Source organism: Chenopodium album, chromosome 3, assembly GCF_948465745.1.
Source record: "Chenopodium album chromosome 3, dcCheAlbu1.1, whole genome shotgun sequence".
Taxonomy (NCBI): domain Eukaryota; kingdom Viridiplantae; phylum Streptophyta; class Magnoliopsida; order Caryophyllales; family Amaranthaceae; genus Chenopodium; species Chenopodium album.
The window spans coordinates 11,390,368-11,398,755 of NC_137836.1; positions in this window are offsets into that span (position 1 = coordinate 11,390,368).

The following is an 8,388-nucleotide window of genomic DNA, read 5'->3' on the forward strand; positions in this document are numbered from 1 at the left end:
CCTTGATTAATCGCCCTTCTCTCCTCGACCAAGTACTATGGAAAAGGAATTTGGGGATATTCATTGTTAATTATTTGACTCAAACTCTATTTAACATGCAATGGATGGAGGAAGTGAAGAAAAATGGAATAGAATGTGAAGAAGAATGATGGAGATGGAGGGATATGAAGAATTAGGAATAGAATGTACCCCCCAACTCAAATGACGAAAAAAAACCGGCTCATGCATGAACCTAAGACATGGTCATGGTGACATATACTCAAAGTGTGTGCTAAGACTAGTGAGTGTAGATGGTACGTTAAGACTCGTGTCATGACCATGTGGCTAGACTATGTGACTAGACTCAAGCAAAGACTAAGTTAAGACTTCACGTATATGCATTAAACTGGACAGGCCGTGGTATTTTAGTCATAACTTTTTATCTGTGACTCTGATTTGGATGAAACCAACGTCAAATTAAAGATAAAACTTGGGGCTACAGATCCATAGGTTTTACGACTCGTAGTTCTTTCTAGAACTCTGGATATGACCAAAACAAGTTGACGTTTGTGCAGTATACGGGAATAAAAATCCGGGTTGACTTAAAGGAACTATGACTCGATTTTATGTTTATTTATTAGCTCAAATTAATTAATTAATTAATTAATTAAAGTCCTTTAGTCATTAATCAGTTTATTTAGTCTTAACACAAGTCAAACAAACGGTTAAGAAAACATAGAATATATGCACAACAAATAATGCACAATTAGTCAAGTAGTCACAATATGATGCAATGAGTTCGCAACCTAACCATGGCTCTAGTTCTCTAAAGTTCGGGATATGGTTTAGTCAATAAAGGGTCCATGGTTAGTTTTCCGGATGCACCGCGCAGAAGCCTAACCGTGAAGGGTTGGCCCGAGTGGATGAGACACCGCGAGTTCTAGAAAAAACTCGCTTCCATGGTTTGGTGAATTCAACATTCTCGGATGTACCCTTTGTTGCACGGAGCGTTCAATCGGGTAGATGGAGCATGAATTCCCAGAGGGTTATGTCCATATGTAGAACACATATGGGTTTCAGAAAAATGAGAAAAAATTCAATCAGGAAGTAGGATCGAGCAAACAATACGAAAAACCGGTCGAAATTAGAACGCATATTTCTGGCTCGGTATTGGGGGAAATTGGCGCCAGCAAACAGAAACTGGCGCCAGCTTTTAACTGTAGCGCCTGGCGCCAATATTGGCGTCTGGCGCTACGACTAAAATGCTGGCGCCAAGCTCTGGCCCCTGACGCTACTTCCCACATGCCTCAGCAGCTTTCTGTGCTCGATAAAATTTTCCAACTTCGCGCGGTGTTATTTCATTCCTAGTTGTGAAAGATATTTCTCAAATTTCCTACGTGTAAAATCCTATGTTTTTAACTCATTACGGATGGTCTTTCCAATGAGATCTTTTTTTTGCATATGACAATAATGTTAATCAAAATTACGCACATGAAATACTTAGAACTTTTCGAGTCTCATCCACTCATTCTAAATCATTGCCGAAACAAATTCAGGAATTAAAATAGAAATCCTCCCCAGTGGAGTCGCCAAAAACTGTAGGGAATATTTCAAGCGTTAATCCCAATAGCTTGAACCCCACTGTGATCATACACTAAAGTACGGTGGCGTCCAAAAGGGAAGAAGATAGAGAAAAAGAGTCGCCAACAAGTTTTTTAGGAACTTGTAAACCGTTCACGAGGTGAAGGTTACACCCCTTAACGATCCAAGAGATCGTCAACTCCATAAGGTCTAGAACCAAATAAGGGTTCGGGGATGAAGGTACAAATCCAACCTAAAAGAGATTGAACCTGCCCTAATAATAGGCCTCTACTTTATTCTAATCGTATTCATGTGCGCTTCTTGACTAACATGCAATCAATAGGATTAACCCTAAACCTGTTTATCTATGTTGGTTGAATTAAATGCACAAATAAATCTATTATTGGCTATCACTTGAAATTATAATCAAATTAACCCTAACAAGATTATTAAATATCTTATTAAGCGTGATTACAAGTACAAATTCCCTTTAAACATGCATCAAATGTGTGATCAAGCAATAAAAATAAATCAAGCAACATAATAAATAATAAATATCATGAATATAAATCATCATAAATATATAAAATCATCATCATCAAAATAATGATCATCATAAATTATAATCACGTTCATGTTAATATTAAAGCATAATAATAATAGCAAGATCCTAGGCATAATACTAACAAGATTAATAACAAACCCTAGCATGTCACTAAGCAATAAAAATCAAATCTTTAACCCTAACATGATACTAAAAATCATAAATATTAGGAAGAAAGTAGGAAACATCGCAGGAATCATAATAAGCATATTTGATAGTATAACCTTTTCCCTAAACATGATACTAGGAATATCATAATAACAATATAAACATGATTTCTACATCATAACATCAATAAAAATCAATTAAAGTACTTACTTTGATGCCTCGTACCTCTTTCTAATAACAAAATACACACGTTAATAACTTCAAGGAAAATAATAAACAAAACAATTAAATTAAATAATTGAAAGAGAGATTTGGGACCAAACCCTCAGAAATTAAACCTTTCACGTCTAGGGCGAAGGCAACTTCGAATATGGCTAGGTGTTTCTAGATCTTGTGAATGCAGAATTTTGTATGAAAAAGCAAAGTTAGAATTAAGAGAAAGAAAGAAAGATGAGAGAATAAAGAAAACTGATTGTAGATGAGAATTCGTGAGAATTGGTGAATGATGAGAATTGGTGAATGTAGATGAATGAGGAGAATTGATGATTCAAAACGGAGTTTTTAATACGATATTTATAGAGAAAATCAGCCAAAAAGATAAATTAAACAAAACAGAGTCAGACGCAAAAAAAACAGAGTTGGCGCCAACCCTGGCTAGCTGGCGCCAGGCACCAACACTAGCGCCAGGCGCCAGGCCTGGTTCCAGGCGCCAAGGCCTGGGGTTGGGCGCCAAGCCTATTTCCAACGCGTTTTCGAAAATCCGATAAGTTTGCCGTACTGGAGGATAAAATCATATAATTTCCTCGAAAATGCTATTTGATTTTGATTAAAACTCTGAAAAGTCAAAAGTCAATTTATCAATGCTAACTGAATTAGGAATGAAAAGAACCTTCTAGAAGATTCTAGAAGATTAAAACCATTCCTAATTACATTAGGAATGATAAACCATATTAGGCCCTCCTCTAGATCATTGGGTCGTATATAAAGCTCAAACTGGGCCCAGTTTGGTAAATTGGCCATAACCTCCTCAATATTCATCGGAATTGGGCTTATAATATATCGTTAGAAAGGTCTTTGCAAGCCCCATCCAACTACACTACTATTGGACCCATATCATGGACCAACCAAACTGGATTGGCTGTTTTCTTAAAATAAGTTTTCAAAAACAGAGAGAAGAGAAAAGAAATTAAAACTTTCCGCAACACTAGACTTTCCACACTTTCACTTCATTCGATTATGATTCGACGTGAATGGTACTCATCACTGGGTTTGGTTTTGGGGAGACACAAATGGGTGTCTACAATAATAAATGTCATTTGTTTATATCCATCTTCAGGATGGTATCATTTCAAAATATTTAATTTACATGTGGCCACTTCTATTAAATAAATCGTTGATATTTAAGTTATTGTATGTATCAAACTGACCATTAATATATTTTATTATTTATATGCAAGGATTACATACAATGTCCCCCTATTCCTTGCATATGGGGGTATGGAATGAGTCAATCCAACAACCTTTAAAATCCTTGCAACTTTTAAGCCATAAATTCTTTTGGCAATGTCATGTATCAAGTAACGTGTTCCTTTTAACAAAAACATGCTTATATAAAATTATACTTATAGAACACTTTTCATGTTCCTCATGCCCAATTACATTCATCTTAAAAAAAACAAAACCTCTTATATTTATGGGCATAATAAAACGTTGATTATGTATAGTTTCTCACAATGCCATGTTTAATTACTTGAACTCATAACACACTTTTTGCTATATATTTAATTAATTAAGGAACTTCAAGTCCATATGTACGAGAATATATACCAATCTATCTACATTTTTCAAAAAGAGAAGGTAAAAATAGGACATGAATACTCTTTATAAATATAAGGAACTTCAGGTCCGCACATCATATTCAATTTACATTCATTCCAATAATCTAACTTCAAGTAGGTACATAATACTATAATTGAATTTAATCACACATCAATCAATATAATGTATATAGTATGCTTCATAATTTTATCAACTTATAAGGATAATAATAATAATAGGTACATAATACTATAATTGAATGAGAAGGTAAAAATAATATGAGAACCTACTACTTCATTCTTTAATAAAAACATACCTGAATCGATTGAATCAAATATAATGTCGAATCGATCAATTATATCAATATATTGCCTCATATAGCTTAATTAGAAAATAGAAACAAGCACATAAGCAACCAACATTAACACGTTCACGTTAGTGGAAAACCACATGGTTCATATCATACTTGAAATATAAAAACATAATTCAATACATAAATCATAAATAGTTTCACATGTGCCTTAGGCTTACTTCGTACAATTTACAAACATTCAAGGCATTAGACATGGGCAAATAATTGCTAAATCAAACCATTCATATTTGCTATCAAGCATAGAGAAATAACCAAACTCATTTACGGATAGGAAAAGTAATACCAAAACCTAGCAAATATATGTACTACAAGTTCATGAAAACCATACGTTCATAAAATTAACCCCAATAATAATTTTAAATACCCTTTTAGATTCAAACTAAACAAAACTCATAGTCAAAACAAAACTACTAATTAGTTATTCTACATCAAATCCAACTATTCCTAAATTGCTCATTAAACTCCAGGAATAATAAAAATACGAAAATTTGGGAAACAATATAAACATATTATGTAAAGGTTTAAAATTAACAAATAACAAGATAGTTGAGAATGAACTTTCCTGATATAAAAATCTTTCCCACTATAAAAACTAGCCTTATCGTCAATTTCATGTTGTCGACGTCATCTGCTAGCCTGTAACTCATGAAAACGTCAATGAAAAGAAAATAAAGTATAGCCCTTGATTAAGGGTAATCTATTATAAAGTAGTTCTTTGTAACCAAATTATTAATACCGTGAGACTCCTTGTACTAGTCCCAAATTAATTAATGAGGATTGGGAATGATATGACATTCTTGAAACGTGTGATTTCATTATTAAAAGATCAAAACCCATGATCAAGATTAATCTCCTTCTAATTCTTCCCAAGATGCGACACAACAAGAAAATAATGAGTATAATTTAGCACATTCGGTATACAACGAATTAATCATTAACCTAAGAAATCAACAATAAAATTTACATATTGATTAGAGCTTTGGTGATGATAATGTGTTATAAAATTAAAGAGAAAGAAGAGAAATTAGGGAGAGAATATATCAGTCTATCTTATTCCATAGAGTGGGGATATATATATATATATATATATATATATAACTAGGGTTTGCTTAGATAAAAATAAACTCTAGTTCTAGAACATTCCGAAATGATAAAGAAGGATAATGGATATCCATACAATATTTCATAAGACGTCCAGAATTTTAATAAATTGTTGCGTATTTAGGGAATTTTGTTCTCTTTTAACATTAGCTATGAAAATCTCTCTACTTTATGTTTTCACCTCCTTTATCAATGGTTGGGGATGTCTATATACATGACGATATATGTAGAAGTCTAAAACATTCTTCAAAAACAAAACGATTGTTAACTACAAGAGAGTTATATAATTGAATGCTTTATTAAAAAGAGGTTAAAAGTTTGTTTTTTTTAAGAACAAAAGCAAAATAAAACAAACAATGGTGATACAAGATCCCTACCTAGAAACTTAGTTGCTTTTAAGTCCTTTCCGTAGTTTCCCAGTCAAATGTCATTTTAGTCATTCTTGCCAAGTTCATGCTCTATATAAACTTCATCATAGAACTTATCTTGTTTATACTATGGAATCACATGTTCTATAACCAAGTTCATACGCAACATTCCATATTATGTAGTTGCTGGCGTGGACAGTATGTCAGGAATTTTAATAAATTGTAGTGTATTTACGGAATTTTAATCTCTTCCAACATTATCTATGGAAATCGCACCATAAAGTATGTAACATCCAATATTTTTGCAAGCCTACTTTCAATGTATTCCCTTTACATCACTAAGATTGCCCCAAGTTATCTATTATGGTAATCCCATTAAATTTAGGAAAAATTGATAAAAATAATCCCAACTTTGGAATATTTTTAAATAATCCGAACTTTAGAGGTTATTCGCTTAAAATGGTCTCAAGTGACCGATAACCTGTTAAAGAGGTAAAATTTTATTTTTTTTATTTTTTTTTTATATTTGAGTGACACGTTGAAAATAAAATAAAAATTTAAAAAACTGACAAAAACAAAAAAAATAAATCATAAATCCCCTCCCTAACCCACGACAAACACACCACCACCCATGTCCGGTGTCCCTCCTCCCACCGACCCAGCCCATGTCCTCGACCCCACCACCGACATCACCCAGACCTCCTTCCTCACCGCCGGCACCGTCCTTTCCCTCAAAACCACTAATCCCGCAACATTCAAACCCCTGGCCCCGAAATCCCTAAATCCTTAACCACCGTTTAAAAACCCCTAAACGCCCCTCCTCCACCATCGGAACCCTAGGGGCGTTTGGGGCATTTTTATACGGTGGTTAAGGAAATCGGTGATGAATTGGTTGTTGCGGGTTTGCGAGGCTTCTGGGTTGCAATTGTCAGTGGTTGTCGCTGCTTTGATTGTGCCATTCCAATGAATATTGGTTGTTGCTGGCCTTGTGTGGCTACGCGTGTTGCTGCGGTATGAAAAGGTGGCTAGGGCGACGATGGTGGTTGTTTGGTGAAGTTGTGGGCTGCGAAGATGCGGGATGCGACCATGGGGTTTTGGTGGTTCATGAGGTAGGAGAAGGCGTTACCGGCGCCGATGTGGGGGACGTGTTTCTGGGCGCCGGCAGGGTGGAGGGTTCCGGAACGGCCCGTGGCTGGTGGTGGGGAGGTTAGTCAAGGGTTGGGCTAGGTTTGTTTTTTAAAATATTTTTGTAAGTTTTTTTTCATCTACCAATTATGTGGTGACACGTGTCTCCATTACCTATTATAATAGGTTGGATAACCAGTTGAGATTATTTTGAGCAAACGGATAAAAGTTGGAATTATTTTTATCAATTTTTTCCTTAAATTTACCTCATACCATTTCGAAGGAGAGAGAAATATAAAAACTTGGAAAGAAACTAAAAAAGAGCTAAACAAGCTATTCTTCAACCATGTTTTAAAACACTTTGTTTCCTTATCTATATCTATATCTATCTATATTTATATACTAAAGTAATCACCGGATGGGACACTTGGCATAATTTTAAGAAAAAATTTCCCTCCAAAAAGCTTTTTTTTTAAAAAAAAAAAATTCTATTACAAAAAATTAAAATTCTTTTAATAAATTTTATTAATATATATTCGTAACACATAAGAATTTAAAGGATAGACATTAATAAATTTAAATTTTTTAAAAAAATGTTACATAAGTTATTTAAGTTTTACCTTATATCGATTGACTAATATTATCAATAAATTATACTTTATAAATTCGTGCATTGCACGGGGCCAAAACTAGTTATATACTAAAGTAATTACCGGATGGGACACTAGGCATAATTTTGTGAAAATTTTTGCCTCCAAAATACTAATTTTTATTTTAAAAAAATTCTATTAAAAAAAACCAAAATTCTTTTAATAACTTTTTATTTATATATATTTGTAAGACATAAGAATTTAAAGGATAGACATTAATAAAATTAAATTTCAAAAAAAAAAAAAGAGTTAAGAGTACAATTAGGTACTCAATTCTTTCTTTTTTCACCTTTTAGGTACTCAATTTTTTTTGCTTTGCTTTTGGGTACTCAAGTGATTTTCAGGTGAACTAACTCACCACTAACTCATCACTAACCATACCTAATTAAAAAAAGTAATATTTTTAAAAAAAAATTCTTAACTTTGACTCATAAACTAACCGTTATTACTCTATTTAAAGGGGCATGAACTTGGCCAAAAAATGCCATGAAAACACCTGCAAAACACTAGCAGCACACCATGTTTTCTTAACAAAATTCATCCAAAACGATTTTGCCTTATTCAATTTCAATAAAAAAAAAAAACAAAAAACAAAAACAGCAACGCAGAAGCTGTAGTAGTACACCAGCAACAAATATCATCAAAACAGGTTCATTAACCATGTCTATTTAGGCACAAATT